This window comes from Gallinula chloropus, assembly GCF_964237585.1.
Source record: "Gallinula chloropus genome assembly, chromosome: 3".
In the NCBI taxonomy this organism is placed as follows: Eukaryota; Metazoa; Chordata; class Aves; order Gruiformes; family Rallidae; genus Gallinula; species Gallinula chloropus.
The window spans coordinates 26,906,639-26,925,130 of NC_140087.1; positions in this window are offsets into that span (position 1 = coordinate 26,906,639).

Below are 18,492 nucleotides of genomic sequence, written 5' to 3' on the forward strand. Positions count from 1 at the left end.
AGATACAGAGTTAAGTAAGGAGGGACTGCGCTATCTCACATCTTCCTACATCCTGCCACAGGTCGCTTTTCCTGCCGCAGTCTTCTCCCTCCCACCCCTGTGCGGTGTCACTTTCACCAGCGTGTGCTCCCCTCCCACTCAGCAACCTGTAACGCACACCATGATTTATGTCACCTCTCCAATCTGGCCTGGCATCTCTGAGGTGCAAGCAATAGATGCAGTCTACGAAAGGTTAGGATTAATGGCAATTATTTATTTTTTGGCAATTACAGGGGGCAAGCGGCTCGGGTCACAATGCAATTTTTAACTCATGAAGACCTGTAGGAGGTGGGAGCAGGTTGCCACGGGCCCGGTGCCTGCTGCGCGCTGACATATGTCCTCGCTGCTTGGCGAAAGGGCAGGTCCAATTAGGTGTGTTCTATTATTAACGTTCTGCTCCTTCAACTGTCGATCACATATCCTCCTATGGTCTCTCTGTGCCCCAGCTTGTGCAACACACCGACATCTGTGGAGGCACTGCTCTACCTGGGTAGAGCTTGAGCGGAAAGCTGGTGGAGGAGATGGGACGCCTTCCTTTGTAGACCCCGAGCAAGGGGCGGAATGGCTGAGATGTCAAACAGATCACTTTAACTAGGATCCTCAAGCTAAAAGATGAGAAATATGAGATATCTGCCCCACCTGCAGTAATAATTAAAATGTATTATTAACAAAACTCAGGTTTCGTCATTAACTTGACTCAGGTTTCAAGAGCTGATCTCACCCTAATCATCCTCCAAATTACAACCAGTGTTTCCCTCAGAGCTGAACAAATACCAGCAAGGAAGGCTGCTGGTAACAATTACACCAAAGAGAAAGCACAAGTAAAAGCGAGTTATCAATACCACAATCAAACAGGTGCAAGAAATTACAGAGAGATTTTAGGTTTCCCGAACCCAGGCCAATCTCACCTCTCAGATCTGATCCTGCCAGAAAGATGGAGCCGGTAAGTTCAAAGCAGCTGAGAGGAAAGGGCTCACTGTCAGCACATGCTGCAAACAGCACAGCTGACATGACCCCGCTTCTGCAAGGGATTGACTCCACTCCCCTCAAAGGTGTCGGTAAAGTCACAGTTCCTCTCTTGGATCTCAAAATATGAGAACGGCCACCTACGCATTTGCTATAATGAAGTAGCCAACTGTCTCAGCCACGACCCAACAGCTACAACAAAAGACCCTTGTTTGATTCTGTTCCTCTACCGAGCTCATCATCACAGCAACTAAGATCTTCAAAAGCTTTTTCTCAACCTTTAAGTGTGAGATGAAAATGCCATTTTAATTGTGGAGCAGTGAGGTCTGCTTGAGTAAAATAACCCCAATCACTTGGATGGAACTGCATAACAAACACCGCTCTTCTAGCAGGGCCTAATTGCTCTGCTAGCACCAACAAAGAGCTGCTGGTTCATTACAGCAAGCTGGAGGAGCTGCTGTTTGCATCTTCATGAACTGGGAGTTTTTGATTGCAAAACCGCTATGGATGTTTGATCCAAGATTCAGACTCTGATTTCTGATCAGCAAAACTTAAAAGCAAGGAAGCTATCAGTCTGCTGTTTTTATTCATGGCTTTCTTCAGGGTAACAATTTATTTTTCTCCTTGATCTGTTCAAGGATGTCAAGTCTAACCTTCAGATAGGATTTGGAATTTTATATTCTATACAGACCTGCTTAGCACAAAAAGTAGCAAGAAGAGAATGTGAATCAAGCTGCAGATTCACATGATGTCTGGATGATGCTGGCAGTTACACTGCTACCCAGCAGACTCACTGCACCAGCACCTTGCCAGAAGGTGCAAAGGGCAGAGGAAGTCAGGAAAAGGCCAACAGAGGTCAACAACAAAGTAACAAAGGCAGCCACGCTTCCTGCTGGCTGCTCACAGCAGGTTTGCACAGTGGGAAACCGGGCAGATGGCAGAGGAAGCATACCTCCACCTTGTCCAACGGGGAAATGATTTGCTGAATCACACTAAAGGGGAACACGGCAACTAGTCCCGCCAAGACATGCAGGAACTCCCTTCTGCCTGTTGCAGTGGCCCCTGGGCGCAGTTCTGCATCCCTTCCAGGAGCCCATGCTGCTGTGCTCAGGTTTGTCTATCCACACTCTCCTTCCCTCACTCATCATACAGCTCGATAAACCACTGCCTCAGCTTATGCTTTAAGAATATGTATTTCTGATTCTTTTTCCTTTGCATCCATCTTTAGACTGAACACCTTCTGAATGGAAAACATAACTATGTTCAGGCAGATACCTGTCTCAGCAAGTCTATCAAGAGCAGCTTATTTTCTCCAACTCAATCTCTACGTGTGGATGCTTTCACATAAGGGCTCAGACACATCTGCATTAACAGGTCCATTTGCGTGAGTGTTTGCTAATGAATGCTTGGCAGTCAAAGGGACACCACAACTGCATACAGTTGATTTTCATTTTTTTAAAGAAAAGGTGACTGGCACCACTAGGAACCAATCATTGCTGAGGTTGCTTATGAAAGGCACCAGCAATGGATGCAAATCCAAATTTTAACAGTTTAAACTCCCAAAGAGTGGAGCATCCAGTGGAGGGCAATGAGGATGGGGAAGGGTCTGGAGGAGAAGTTTTAGGAGGAGAGGCTGAAGTCCCTTGGTTTGTGCAGCTAGGAGAAAAGGTGACTGAGGGGAGACCTCATCGTGGTCTATGGCTTCCTGACAAGGGGGAGAGAAGGGGCAGGTGCTGATCTCCTCTCGTTGGTGACCAGTGATAGAATTTGAGGAGACGGCGTGAAGCTGTGTCAGGAGAGGTTCACATTGGATATTAGGAGGAGGTTCTTTACTGAGAGGGTGGTTGGGCACTGGAACAGGCTCCCCAGGGAAGGGGTCACAGCACCGAGCTTGGCTGGGTCCAAGAAGCATCTGGATGATGCGCTCAGTCACATAAACTGACTTGGCAGGCACAGTGTGGAGCCAGGAGTTGGAACTCAATGATCCTTGTAGGTCCCTTCCAACTCAGGACATTCTATGACTCTATCCTTATGCAGTTTGAATCAGGCTTGTAGGAAAGTTAATAGAAATATTCCACCAGTGAAATGGAAAGTGGATCAAACATATGCCTTCAAAATAGTGGAAAACTCCACATGGAATGCTTTTGGGAAAATCACTCAAATGCGGTGCTGCCCAGTGTGCTGAGGGTTGCAGAAGGTCAGCTCTTTGCATAGTCAGGACCATGCTCTGCTCTCCATCCAAGGTGTTCCTTGGGACTGGAAATCAAAACCTGTTTTTCTGAGAGGTCACAAACTAAATAAGTACAGCTGGTTTCTAGGATCTCTTTCCTTCTGCTAGCAATCTCACACAGAAACAATAAATGTACTGACATTGTAAATTAGCTCTAGTGGTACTTTTTAAAGCACAAAACTGCTGTGAGAGATTTCTTCTCCAGTAGCAGTAACAGTAAGCTTGGGAAGGACAGAGCACCTGCCGGCATGAAAGGAAGAGCACATCTAAAACCACATGTCCCAGTGGTTAAAATGCTGCTTGTTACAGGAATTTCATCTATGCTAACACTCAGCTAGAGCAGTCCAGGTAGTAACAGCAATCACACACAACAAGGAAAAAGCTACAGGAGCACTAACATAAATGGGACAGCGCTGTCTGCAGACATTTTCTAGTCCCAGTAGCATTAATCTACTGAAAAGCGGGTCTGGATTTATAGCAAAGGGAAGAGTAAGTGTGTGACTACCCCACAGAAAGTGTCTATTTCAAAAAGCGCCTGCACTGCCTGAAAATCCAGGTCGTGCCCCTGAAACTCCCACCCGTCCGATACTTTGTTGCCTCCTCACTTTTCTTTTTCTCTCTACAGTGAACTGAGCTGTTCTAGATTTTTTTTCCATGATTTTCAGCAAAACTAGATACGGAAGGAAAGGCGGGCAAGCACTGAGAGCATCAAGCCCACAAGAGACCCAGCCTTTGTTCCCTTGAGAAACAGATACGATGCCAGCTTAAGTATATTGAATCCTGGTTTTAATTAGAGAGAAGGTGAAATCAGGCAAACCTACCTCTTGCTCAAATACTATTCTTTCCTCAATATTTCCTCTGTTCTCCAGAAAAAAATGGTCTTCTCCCTGTTGGTGACCACTTCTGCAGACACAGGATCCAAACTCCTTCCCCCTGTGTCCTCACCATCTGCGTGTTGTCTACCTCTCTATTGACAGCTTCCAATAAAAGCTTCCTTTAATTGAGTTGTCCTGACTCACAGGTGGGGGGGGAAGCTGACCTCGCAGCAGCATCAGGAGTCTCTGACGCATTTTGGAGGCTGTGGTTTCAGGTCTGAAAGAATTCAGCCTTGTTTTTAACTAAGCTTTACACGGTTAACTTGCAAAACATCACCCTATAGCTCCATGTCTGTTTGCGACTCGATGTTGTTTAGTGGTTGGACTTCGCACTATTCAGGGCTTCAGCTGTACGCTTGGCAAATTAGCAGCGCTCACCAGCAGAAGAGAGTTTCTGAGAAACGCAGCCACCCAGGCTCCTGGCTGGCTCCACCTCTTGTCCGCCCACTCCCAGTTTCAGACATTTCACATTCCAAAACTGGAAGTGTCTATGCAACATAAGGTCACGTTATTGCACAACGCGCTCCGCTCCTTCTAAGAGCCACTGCATCCTCAAAAGTACATCAACTCTAACAGCAAGAGAGCTGTTTACAGTGAATTTCTGAGTGGGAGTATTTTCTCCAAGAATTTTGTAACAAGGACACGAAGCGTACGACTCTTTCCTACATTTGGTAAAACTGTTACCGAGATGGCATTTATTTAATACTTCCACATCAGCATTCCTTCCCCTTTAAGCTGCCTTGTGAAAAACCAAGGATTAGTTTTTACACTTCCATGAAGTATTTATGTGCTGGATAATTTTAGGACATGCCAAACAGAACAATTTCTGCCTATCTTACATCTAGAACTGAGGCCGCTCATAGCTTTTGCAGTGCAACTGTGAAACACAACCAATTGTCACCAACATAGGTTCTGCCAATTATTTTTTCTTGCCAAATGGTCTAATTGTTATGACCCCTCCCTCACTTAGTCTTTAAATTCTAAACAGTGAATGAAAAGTCTGGCTTCAATTATAACTGAAGAACACCCTCTCTTTCAGTATATGGGATTAAAGAGGAGGTGGGCTTTATTTTTTTACCCCCTAAGGACAGAACACAGGTGGAAAGGATGGTGTCACATAGTGTTATATTTTAAACTGTATTCGGCTTTTCAGCTACAATTAAGTCTTTGCTGTTAGCATGGAAAGTGTATCTGGTGTTCCCTTGAATGCCAGAGGCATGCTAGCATCTCCTAATGGCGATCTTTGACATACTTAAGCGCAGGATAAATGGTCAGTCCTTAGATGACATTTCTTTCAATTCAGACCTGTAACCTTGGTCCTCAGCACCACTGAGGCAGCTGAGCAGTGGGGAAGCAGAAGGGTTTGGGGCCAGGAGGGCTCCCAGCACCCTCTGGTGAGAATGGGGATGCTGGCGGGGCTAACTGCTGAGGCAGCGCTCAAGGAGCCTTCCTGGTTTCACAGCCAAAGTGAGTTCTTTGTAAGCTGTCGCTCCTGTCCTTCCCAGAAGTGAGACGGTTCAGGTCCTGTGTTCAGAAATCTGATTCAGGCTGCCTGGTAGAAAATGAAGATGGCCAAAACAAAGCAGCAACAGAGTAAAAGTCAGACAGAAACAGAAAATCCTGCAAGGGGCAGAACAAGGGACGGAGGAGGACTTCAGCACTTCTCTGTTTCACTAGATACACCGGCACCACGCTCTGCTGTATGTAAAGGGTAGCCCAGGATTTTCACTCTGAGTCATTCATTTGGAAGATATGACATGACTGAGAGTCAACTGCCCTTCGTCCCGTGCAAGAGACTTAAAATGGAGCTAATGGTTTAACGTTACTTAGCTCCTGCTCGGTCTCTGAGGAAGAAAAAGGTTACACTGTAATATTTAACCACAACTCCCGTGCCTTTCTGAGAAGTAGAGAGGAGGCAGCCTGAAGGAAAGTCAGACGACTGCCATGCTGCTTCCTGTGTGCAGAAGGTGAACAAGTCTGCACCAGCTTTCAGCCCTGTGTAGACAGCGAGTCTCCTCCGGAGTGGTGGCTGTCACACGCGGTGTGCTTTCTGGTACAGCCCATTTCCTCCTGGGGGACAAGTTTTCCTTGGGGACAGCAGGGGCTAGGGCTCTGTGCATGCCACCAGCCACCATCATCAAAGCTGCCAGCCATGCAATACAGCTAAAGGTTTGGTGCTTTAAGGACAACCAGCAGCATGTCTAAATGAGAACAGGATGAACAGTCAACAAGGGAGAGCAAGAAAAAGAGTACGATTTGTAGAAGTCTGGGGACACGGCAGCATAAGGAGAACACAGCAGCATAAGGAGAACACAGCATCGACCATACATCTTCAGGAACTATTCAAACTGTTGCTTTAAAAAGCAAAAGCAGTACACACATTCATTCTGCTTTAACGTGCATCCATAAGAGGTCACTGTGTGATACAATTGGTGTCAGCAGCATTCCTCTCTCCCTTCCCAATACACCACTCACCTACAGTAATGCCCCAGATACCCAGCTCTTCATAGGGACAGTCAGGGCCAGCAATAAAACAAGGTGTATGGGAGTCCTTTCCTTCGATCCCGCGACCTTAGCCAATCTTACAATCACTTAAATGTACTTACTTTTTATTTCCCATTTATCTCAAATGGACTCCAAGAGTTTTATGAGCCCCAAAGATGTTTTAAATAGCCACTAAAATATTCACAAACATTCAGGAAACTGAGTTTGAACAGCAAAGACATGAGCTCACAAATAGCTAAGGCTCCTCTGGTTTCCCAGGGTCTGTGGTCTCTATTTCAGAGCCTGTTTCACTATGGCATTGGTTTCTCAGTAGTTAGCAGACTTTTTCACAATGGTGAAGACAATATAAAGTGGGGCATGTTCATCTGCCAAGGTGACCTGCCCATAGGAACTTTTCAAGCATAAAGGCTTTGTACTGCCATTTGCCATGAGACAAGAGGCAATAGTAGGCAGATGCAACTTAATGGCGACTGAAACCATTCTGGCTCAGTTCCGCAAATCGAAGACCTTCTTCATGGTGACTTAAAGGGAAGTATTTCATTCAGAGATTTCCATGGGAAAACAGAAACAAAAAAATAAAAATAGCAATATGGAGATTTTCCAGTGGAAAACTTGTTCTTGTGGAAATTCTGCTTTCAATTGACAAATTGTTTTTATGGGAAATTCCTAAGCAGCTGTAGGCACAGCCCTCATGCTGAGAAGTTTAAAAGCAGCTCATGTCTGACCCAGTGCCCTCAGATTTCCCACATCAGATAAACTTCAAGAGCAGAGCCCTGGTCTCTCCCTTACTCCCATGCATACCCTGCAGCACACGAGTGGTCCCACCCCAAGCACAGCAGCATATTGACTGCAGCAGCAGTACGCATGTGGTCACAGATGGGATGCTTGAAGGATTAATCTTTTAATGTCTCAGATAAAGATTAATTACAGTCTCTTCTATATAAGCTGCCCCTAATGCTCCAATACTGGTAAAGCTGTCATTGACTTCAGCAACAGGTTTGCCTGCACTAGGGACTGCAGGCTTGGGAGAGTCTTAAACGAAGCTCCTCGCAGTAGACTGCACCAGGGAGAGAGAACTTGCAGCTGAATTTATGTGATTATGTGAACGGTCACAAATCAGGGATGTAACTCCACTGTTATTGTTTTACAGTGGCTTAAACCCGTCAATAAAAACTACACGCTCCGCAGCTAGCATTACAGAGAGTAAGACAAACATTTCTCGCGAGCCTGCCAAGGGTCTTCTAAATTTGCAGCAGGAGCACTGAGTAAGCGTCTCCTTTGCAGAGTGATATTAAAAAAGAGTAAACCATTCATCATAACGCATCTTCTTTCTATCAGCCACTTTAGCATGAATCATCATACTATGTAAACAGGCTAGAAATCATATTTATGGCAGGGCTCAAAGTATCTCAGAAAGTAAGAGGAAGAAAAAAGCTATTAGAGCAGGAAGGTTTGCATAACCCCTCACAGCCCAGAAAGGTACCGAGCCCCTAAACTGTCCACCTAAACATTTGCAGTGATTTACAGTATTTCTGTACCAGCCCTGTATTTTCACACTAATGCATTTTTAACACAAAATAAAATAAAATGTAGAGCCACATGACAAAAACAGTTGTTTCTACTGACAGCATGGGACCAGTCTGCACACCTTACTCTCAGGAGTAGATGCTCTGCCTCTTTCCTGACTACATTCTGTCCCATGTAGCCTACCCAACAGGAGAGCGGATCCAGCATCCCCCAAACCGAGTGGAGCTGCTGTGGCAGCCCCAAGTGGGAGCCCCAAGGTGCCACTAAGGAGGCTGTCGGCAGCTGGCTGCCTGCCAGGCACTGCAGGCTAGGAGGTAAAGGAGTGGACAAAGGCCACTGCTCAGCTGCTACAGTGACCTTCAGCTATGCTGATCTGCGAGGGGAATGCACCCCCTGGCCATGCTCACGTTTGTAAACCGCCAGTTTTCTTGGCTATCTGCAACACTGTGTACACACGTAGGGTCCCGAGGTCGCAGGCAGGCACAACCCCTGTCCGTACTGCACCGGAGGCCGAGAAGTTCCCCTCCAGCCCTAACCGCAAAGCGCCTAGCCAGGTACACCAGGGCTGCTGCTGCTCTGCGGCAGGGGAGCACAGCGACCACGCGTGTTCACCCAGGCATGCTGTGTGGCGGTGAAAGTCACACACGCCGAGACCCAAATGCCAGCAAGATCGATTTCAGAGATACATTGAACTAATCCTGTGTCTCTCCACCCAAAGGAGTTATTCTTTCGGGACACCACAGTAGTAAAATGCAAATCTTATCAATACAAGCTCTGTTACTGAAATGACAAGAAGGGCATTTATTTTCAGTCACACACTCAAAGGAATAACCCCATGTGCTAGATAGCATAAGATGTCTTTTCCAGTATACAAAAGCGACAGCTCTACTACACTAAAACACACATGATAAGAGAAGAGGGCCCAGGCTCCCCTCCATATTCTCTGCATACCTGTTACTATCACACAGCTGCTCTCAAGTCTACAGTTTCCTGTGCTGTACAAACTGCATACCACTTCCCCTACAGAAAGAAAAAAAAAAAAAAAGCCTCGCTTGTTCTTAATTGACGATGGAAATACTGTCATATTTTCCACTAGCCAAGCTTGAAACCATTACTGAACGAACCTTCATTAATTTTTCCACAACATTTTGCAGAAATGTCAGGAAACAGCTGCACCAGCAATGATTAACTGTCCTTATCACTAGGGCTTCATTGGCCAACTTCAAATTATATAGGTTTTCTTGTTTCCAAACTCTACATTCAGTGATGTTTTTTGTTATTCTACAGTTGACTCTCTCAGTACACTGTTTTCTCTTCAAAAGTATCCAATTACACAGGTTCCGTGGTGCATGGATATTTTACCACCAGTGGAAGAATTTGTACAGTTTGGAGCCACATACTTCTAGGAAAAGACTGCTTCCTGCAGATTGCTCAGCTGTGTCTTTCTTGGATCAAATTCAATGAAATTCACAACTTGCAGTCAAATTGCATTTGCCAGTCAGGCTGAATTCATTACACTGACATAAACTCTTCTTGCTCCATTTTTTCACTCCTCTCCTGTCCTACTCTTTTCCTTTCCCCTTTTCTCCCCACACACTCCTCCCTCTCACCTCTTCTTCGAGCTACACCATGTGTCAAAACTTATCATACAATGTATATTTCCTGGCAAAAACAAGTGAAACAGTATACATCATCATTCCAAACATGCAGCCACTGAGATGCTAGAAGGAAGCTTGGTGCAAAATAGGAGCGCAGCCATCTGGAGATAACTGCGAGCGTGGATCTGAGATTCCCAGCTGGCTGAAACTTTGCAGCCTCAGAACTTTTCAGCAAAGCGTCGGTGAGCAAGAGACTCCGCTCATGCGGATTTGCACGGGGCACTGGATATTATGTAATTTTTCAAATATTTTAATTCTTCAAATTTCTGGTAAGAACCCAGCCAACAAGAAGCAAGCTTTGCAGAATTACTTTTAAAGACCAACAAATATTGCAGCTTGTTGTTTATATTTTGAAATAAAAGTTAATTCAGCTACAGCATGGCACGTTAGAATAATTCTGCATATATGTCACTGGCAGATTTAAAACTGCAGTTCTTTGCTCTATGTCTTCACTGAAGCTGTAAGCCTTGAACATGTAACCCTGGGATATTCTGAGACAGAGGGGAAATACAGATGAGAACAGGCATATGTATGTGTATTAGAAGTTACATAAAATTAATCCCATCAAGTGTGGTTCGGTGTTAACGTTATCACACCCTACCCTAACAAAAGGCAGGTTACTTGCAGAAATTATACAGCTACATAAATAGGGGTTTATCTGTGTATTACAGAGGAAGAATCCTTCCGGCTGCCTGTAACTCACAACGATTTGCATTTCTTGCTTTTCAAATGACTCCCTTCCGCAGCAGCGTGCGCTGCGGCAGGCGGTCCAGGCGCTGCTCTGCCCAGCAGGAGCCAGCCACTGATGACCTCACCCTGTCCTAGGTCAACTCCTGGACACCTTCATTGCCTCCCACAGGTACGAGTGCAGCGAGCAGATCCCGGCCCAGAACGCCCGCCACAGGCCAGCATTGCTGTGCAATGGGTGCAGTGTTGGCTACAAAAACAGAGCTGTTTTTTTTAATTACTCCATCCAAGGTATTTGCTTAGGTAGCAGAAATTGCAGCACACTCCATTCGGCTTACGGCACGCAGGAATGTATATGGGCCGTATTTATAAGAGATGAAGTACTTCCAGAAGCATCCAGGGTTTACTTTTAAGGATCCAATTGTTTAATACGCAGTGCCGAATTTCTCCTTCACGACACCCTTATCTGTCACTGCTCTAGTTTGAAAGCGGTAGCTTGTGGTGCCAGAGGCAAGGCCCGTGTGTCCCTTCCAGCACATGGCATGTTAAGGCCCTGCCAGCCATCGCACAGCCCTGTGCGCCCGCATGAGAGGCACACGAAGCACATACTGGGTTTGGGGAGGGGGAAATGTTGCTGTTAGATTTCATTAACCAGCTCCTGGTTTATTTAGCTTTTCCTTTGGGGGTGTGGGGGGCGGTGTGCTCTGACACGAACGGAACCAGAAAACACTCGCTGCAGCTCCCCGGCAGCACAAGCGTGTCGCGGCTTCCCGCGGGCACACGGGCGGCAGCTGCGGCAGACGCAGGCTTCCTCCTTCCGCACCTCGGCCGCCACCGGCCCGCGGCGACCGCTGCCGCCCCCTCCTCCTCCGCCGCCGCCTCTGCCGCCCCGCAGCAGCGCGGGAAGCGCCGGCCCCGCCGCCGCCCCCGCTGGCGCGCCCCCGCGCAGCGCGCTCCCGCAGCCGGCAGCCCCGCCGGCGCCCGGGCACTGCGGCGGCGTGGGCCGCGGGCAGCTGTTCAGCCACGGCGGCGTGATGTTTGCCAGTCTCTTTCTTCCCACCCCGGGCTGCCAGAGAACGAGGGACCGAGTTTGTCCTGCCGCCACCCTGCTCGGCCACCTCCTGGCCGTGGAAGAAGAAACACGTTTTTCCTGGCTCTGACTAACAACAGGGCAAGGAATGAGAGTGCTCCTGCTTCCCCCTCAGTTTGCACACCTCCAGCTCAAACCGCCAAGGAGACACGGCCTCCTCTTCTTCACACCGTCAGCAACGAGCAGGGATCTAGGGGCAATGTCATAACAAAAAGAGAGACCTTGAACTTGCTTCACCCTTTGCATAGTCATTTATATTTGGGCAAAGTGGATAACAGCTCCTTTAGCACCAGGGTAGTGGCATTTGATGCTCGCCCGGCATTCACTTTACCCAGGTATAAATAGCAAAAGGTTTCAGGCGGTAGAGAGTTGGGACCAGGATCCTCAAAGGATTCTCAGCCAGCACGAAGCTGCTAGTCCTCCACACCGCAGCTTGTGCAACCTCTACTCTGCTGCAAGAACCGTCCCCCGCGGGGTGCCCAGGGCTGCTGGTTTGGCAGCATTGCCTGCTCCTGTCTGCAGGGAGAACGTGCCTTCCTATCTCCGCGTTATCTAGCAGAGGAATCAACCTGCAAGCTTTCACCTGTGAAGTAGGCAGTAATAGGGTTCAGGTTTTTAACGGGAGCCTTTTATTAGCTCACGCAGCGTATGTGCTGCTCTACCTTGCCTTAGCATCCTTCGCGCGCACGGTAGCGGTACATGCCACTGCAGTTGCAGTAACATGGGTCTGAACTACGTTAATTGACAGCACCTATTCTCAAATTCAGTTGTGCCAAACAAAAACATAAAGCGTGCCGTCACTCGGCCCACACGTTGCTGGGGAGAGTTCTCAGCATGCAAGAGAGCCACGGCAATAAGGGCCCAACGCACGGAAGCACCAAGTTACATGCAAATGAAGCCTGAAAAATTTATGCTAAAACCCCATTTCAGAGCACGACCGCCCCGCTCTTGTGTACCAAAGTCCTCAGTTTTCCACTTAAATCCTGCCTGGTGAGTCAGGACGTGGCTAGGTTTCTGTACTGCAGGAGTATTCCATTACTCCTGCTTATAAATTTCACACGCTATTAATGCTTCCCAAACTAGCAACAGAGCTCAGGGGTGCATGAGGACAGTTTGTTTTCCTGTTGAACTTTCAATATAAATTCCACAGGACCTCTGGCTTGTTTTTTTGCCAACATGTTTGTTGGTGACACCCCTGCGGACAGCCATCAGTTTGCAACCCTCTCGCCCACCCAGCTCTGACCCCAGGCTGCACAGAAAGGCCTTGGTTAGCTCTCAGAGACTGGAAGGGAAAGAGTGCAACACAGATACACACAACTTCTATTGCAGGGGCTTGGGGAGGGATCCATAAGAAGAGCTATCCCATATGGCACCACCCTGCACTGCAGAATATTTGGGATCAGTTCCAGGTTTGAGCAAAGGTTCCAGGGATAGCCTATCTCATATTAACCCCCTCCATTCTTTCCTTCAGTTCACATATAGAATGAAACAGGTCCAACACCGTTCACATAGTTCGGCAAAAACCAGGGGTATTATCTCAAAATATGTTCTGTGTTCTCTTTGAGCACCTTCTCCTGTGGTCATGGTATCACATGAGACTACAGTGTCTTCCTTATCTGCCTAGCTCCTGTGATTGCATATAAATATTGGATAATTAAAAAATAAAGGCCAATGAAAAAGATTAAACTTTTTAACTTTTCACTATTTCATGCCAGTCTCAAGAAATCCCAAGGGCTAACAATTCTCTGACCATGAAGGATGTGCCCTACAGAGAATATGAGAGAAGAGCCTCAGGTGTCCTACAGCAACAAAAGTAACTCTTAGCGCATGCAGGCACAGTTTTTGAGACAAAGTCAATGTGAAACCTGTCCAACCTGTGACTAACAACCCAAAATAAACATGGAGCTGCAATGAGTAGCTAAAAATGGACATTTTCTTTACAAGACAAACTGGCTTCCAAACTATCTGATGCTACAGTAAGACTGCTGTAAGAGGATCTACTAACTTTAAGTTACGGACACTTCTGGGTGTCATTATACTACAGTGTTAGCACCTTCCTAACTGCAGTTTCTATGTGTCCAAGTGATCAAGACCCAAAGGAAAAAGTAAACCTTGAACAGTATTGTCAATGATGTGCTTGAGATAGCAAGATGGCCGAGCAGAAGCCACCAACTTATATTTCAGGACAATTAAAAAAAATAATAATAAATTTCAGATATCAACCCTCCCCCCCCACACCCCCCCCATTTCTTCTTATATTTTTACAAGTCCATTTTTCTTTTATTTGGTTCAAAAAGTGTGCTCCCTGGATGCTTGATGCAAGAACCGCACTTAGAAGGGATAGTGGCAAACTAAATAGGCAGCACTTCCAGATGAACCAAACCATAACCTCCCTCAAAAGCGAAATGCCAATGCTTTCAGTGAGGACATGTAATCTGTATTTAACTGTCAGTGACTTCCACCTGAAGCCTTACGAGAGCGAGAAACTCCTCACTCAGGCCCACTCCCTCAGTGCTGTCAAACCCATCCCTTCTTTGCTCTCCTACCTGGCTGCTGCCGTCAGAGGTGCAAGGGAGCAAATGGTTCCAGTCAAGGCAATTTGGTTCACCGCTCCAGTGAATATGGCTGTCGACTCTCTCCTCCACCTATTTGGAAAACAGATACAAAAAATTTCTGTGCTGTGGGCTAGAATACACGTAAACTGATATATTCCAAGGTAAAGACAATTGACATACAAGACCAAAAGGTGCATACAATGATGCATTTTCAAACACGATGTCTACAATAAGCAGTGTGAACATACAAAGCAAGGAAACACCTTTGTAGTCTCTCTACTTTTTGGGCTTGTGTTTCCAGGTTTTCTGCCCAATTTCTGCCCAATTTTGAAACAATCATACCCAAATCAGAATGTGAGAGACTGTATTTTTTAATTAAATGCAAATACTTTCCTGTTATTAAATCAGAACAGTTCGATTTTCTTCCATTCTGCTCCTTTCCCTTCTAGCACCGTGCTCGAGAAGTGAGATTGCCTCTCCCTTTCTGTATGATGCTCGTCCATTCTAGAAAAAGTTGTTAGTGTCCACTGTGAAAATAATTCCTAAACCTTACATCTCTCTTTACATGTGATGGCACTCGGGGAAAGACCACAGGAAGGCACTTTCTGTACACAAAAGGCCTGCGGTAGGCACACGTGCCAGAGTGGGAATGTACACCTGTACGACCGAGCATATAGATCCAGGAGATGGGTTCGTCAGTGTGTTAGATTCATTATAGAGCTACCGGCTGCCCTATTTACACCTGCAGAGAGGGGGTTTACCTTTAATCAGGGCACAAAGACAACACACCAGGAACCAGTTAATTTGTACTTAACAGAGCTGACTGAAACACCACAGACATTCAGTGATCTTCTAGTGACCACATACTCCAGCAGGCCTGGCTACACTGATTGTGTTGAACACTGGTGTGCACACAAAGACAACCACATTTTGCCCAGGGCACTTTCTTTCAGGCTTCCCTGTGTCCCTGGAATGGCCACACATGAAATGCCAGCCCAGGTGACATGACAGGGATGGGCAATGAGTGCGAGCATCACAGGATGGATGTGCTCCTGGACAGGGCAGCACCCCAGGGGAGCACACGGTCCTGTCAAGTGCAGCGCGTGTCACCCCTTCTGCTCTTTGCCCTGGCTGTGAAGCTGAGCCCTGCCTGGCTACTGTCTCAGGGCAGCAGGGGAAGGTACCCACTTCCTCAGGGGCTTACAAATGTCATGGCAGAGGAGTATGCCAGAGGACTGGGACAGGAAAATCTCAAACGTAGCACACCTGGTTTGCCGATCTGTGCCTGTGCCCAGACCATACTGGCACTGAAGCCAAGAGCAAACATCCCACTGCTTCCAACCCACGCTACCCCAAACACAGGGCAAAGCCTGTCCACTGCAGGGTGGGTGACACATGGTGCTACTACTGCTAGCTGAGTGCGGATGTGAGCTGTTGGAAACAGGGTGCCTACAGCTGAAGGGTAAAGCAGTGCTGGAAATGGTTAGCAGTAAAAGGCATATGCTGATGGGTTTTTTTCCGGTAATGTCTGCTATCAGCAACAAAACCAAATAGCAAAAAATAATGTGTTACTGACCGGCAATGTCAACAGTGGTCTATACAGGCATCTGAGTATATAAAATAACATATGCTCTGGCTCCAGACCCAGAGGCTTTATCACATCAATATACAACTTTCTAGGAAATGATCTGGATGTGGAGCCAGGAACCACTTTTGAACCTTTGAACAGACAGGGCCCAATACGGTTTTCATCTGTGGGTGAAACCTTGGCACGGCTGGACTCAAGGACAGAACTCTGTTTTTAGCAAGGCCAGTATTTCACTTGCTATTTTTACAACTGGCATGAGAAAAGTTCCAGTCAAAAACCAAAGCAAAGCAATAAAGAAGTCATTCCCCCATCCTTCAGTAGGACCTAGAGGTGCTCTGGCTTGTAGCATCCTCTTCCTCATGGGGCACGGATACCTTCCAGCCCCCAAGCAGGTCACTCCTGTGCTTCCACAGGCCAGACTGGCCTCAGTGATGCTGGCTACACTTGCACACAATTATTTTTAATTAATGTGCATTGTGAATTGGTTCATCTAATCCACACCCCAAAGACAAGGGTCTTTATTCTCACTGACACTAGATCCTCTCATAGCACCATGGCAGGAGCAGAGGGAACTTTGATGAAATGAGAATGAAGCTGTAAGTGAAAGATGTCATTTAAGAAAGAAAAATCACACTGCAGCTGCTCTAACTCCATAAAGAGTATTTAAACTGAAATCCATGAGGAACGCTATATTCCATTTTCCTTAATTTCGTTTTTAGCTTTTAACTGATGGGAGCCAGCATCTTCCCTCTTGCTGTGGTAACCTCACTGTCTTCAACAGCGTTCCTCAAGGGATACTTCAGCCTCTGATCCACATGTGAAAGACTCCCCCTGATTCCAGTGAAGGCCAGAACAGATTCTGCGCCTGAGTTAAGAAGCTTAATCATTACTTACAACTGGGCAAAATATTTTCCAGAGCAAGATCTGGTTAAGACCAGTAAGATTTTGCCCAGGCAGTACCACGGCACGCTCACACTAACCTGCCATCTTACAGCAGCACTGGCGCTAGCAAGTGGGACGTGGTCTGAGGGAAGAGCCAACCCGCAGAGTCTCTAACAGCCCTGGATAAAGCCCATGTCATCAAACAGGCTTTTATTGCCCCGTTAAAGCTCCCAGAGGCATTGTTGTGATATGGAACCCAGGAACTTTTAATTTGTTTTTATCACCACATCAGTAAAATCTGTGCAATCCTCGGCTCCTCGGCAGCAGAGGGAAGGAGCGGTGCCTACAGCGACTGCCCACCCAAGACAGGCGGCAACACAACCGCCGCTGCCAGGCACTCACCAGTGCCCAGTCCTCCCCTAATCTGCTGCAGGTGTCCGCCAGCCATGGAGACGAAGATTAAAGCAGCACATCAGAAGGGAAATGACAGCATGAGAACTATGGCGTGCCTTACTGCTTGGAAGAGGGTGGGCTGCTTCTATTTCAACTTTGTGTCTCGGACACTCGGGGTTTAATGTTTTACATCGGACCTGGAAACATACTGGCAGAAGTGCTCTGCTAAGGGCTTTTACACTGTCTGCTTTTGAAAGACTGCTGCCTTCTCCCTTGGCAACGCCTGTAATCATCTTGTAATTGTAAAGCTACACCTTGAGTGGTGAAATGGGAATGTAGCAGTAGGCATCGGCATCATCTGACCATAAAGATTAATTCATTTCATGGATGAACGAGAAGAAGGACTTTGTTTTATATTGCTTAAATATCTGTTACACTGACATGGTAAGGCCAGCTGGGCCTAAGGGGAATGACAGGGAGATTCCCGTGCACTTTACAAGGTAAAAAATACCAGAAATCTCATGTATATATTAATCTGAATCTAAAGTTTAAGGACAGCAACTGGGTAATATTTATTTTACTCCTAAGTATTCGGAGGTTCTCCACTAGCAGAAGAGATGGGTGAAAGTGCTTCAAGGGTACGGTGGGCAAACCTTGCTGTGGTTGCGTTATTACTCAGCGGGCTCGCAGCAGATAGATAGCCATGGGGTGTACCTGACCATGGTTTGGGAATTCACCTAAAGCCTACGTTTGACTGGGTTTGTTGGAAAGCCAGCTGCCGTGTAAATTGCAGCCAGGGTCCAGGATTGTATAGGGCAATTCATACCAAAGAAGAGCATGGCAACACAGGTAGAAAAACGGTGCCCGCTTGTGCAGCGCACCACTCCAGGGCTCCAAGTTGTGGCTGGTAACTCAAAGCAATAAGACCGTATGCAAATCTCACACTTCTCCCTGGCTTCCACTCCCCCTTTATGGCTGTCTCCCTACTAAATACAAGGAATTGACGATGCAATCTTCTGTACTGCAGTACGTAAAGACTGTGAATCCAGTCTGTGTGGATTTTCTAATGCTCTCTTTGCCCTCTTTCTCCTTTCCAAACACAGAAAGTCCAAAGAACTCTGTGAATTACAGTCTATAATGGGAGAAGTAAGAAGTCTAAAATTTGCTTGATTGCAACTATGGTGCATTAAGCTCCAGGCATCAATCTCAACTTCAGTACTTTTCCTCTGAATGGGCAATATTTTACAGTTATCGCTCTCTAAACAAAGCACAATTTATTATACACACAACTTGATAGCTGCGACAGCTCAGACTAGAGGCAAAAATGTCTTCCTACTCGAGGAAGGTAAAAGCAATGTCAGACTTTAAATTGACTTCATATGATCAATGGCAGAAGACAATCATCTGAGAAATGACATTCAGGTCCTGATCAAATGCAATCATAATGTATGCAATTGAATTGGGAAAAAGTGGAAGAAAATTATTTCTATTACTTTA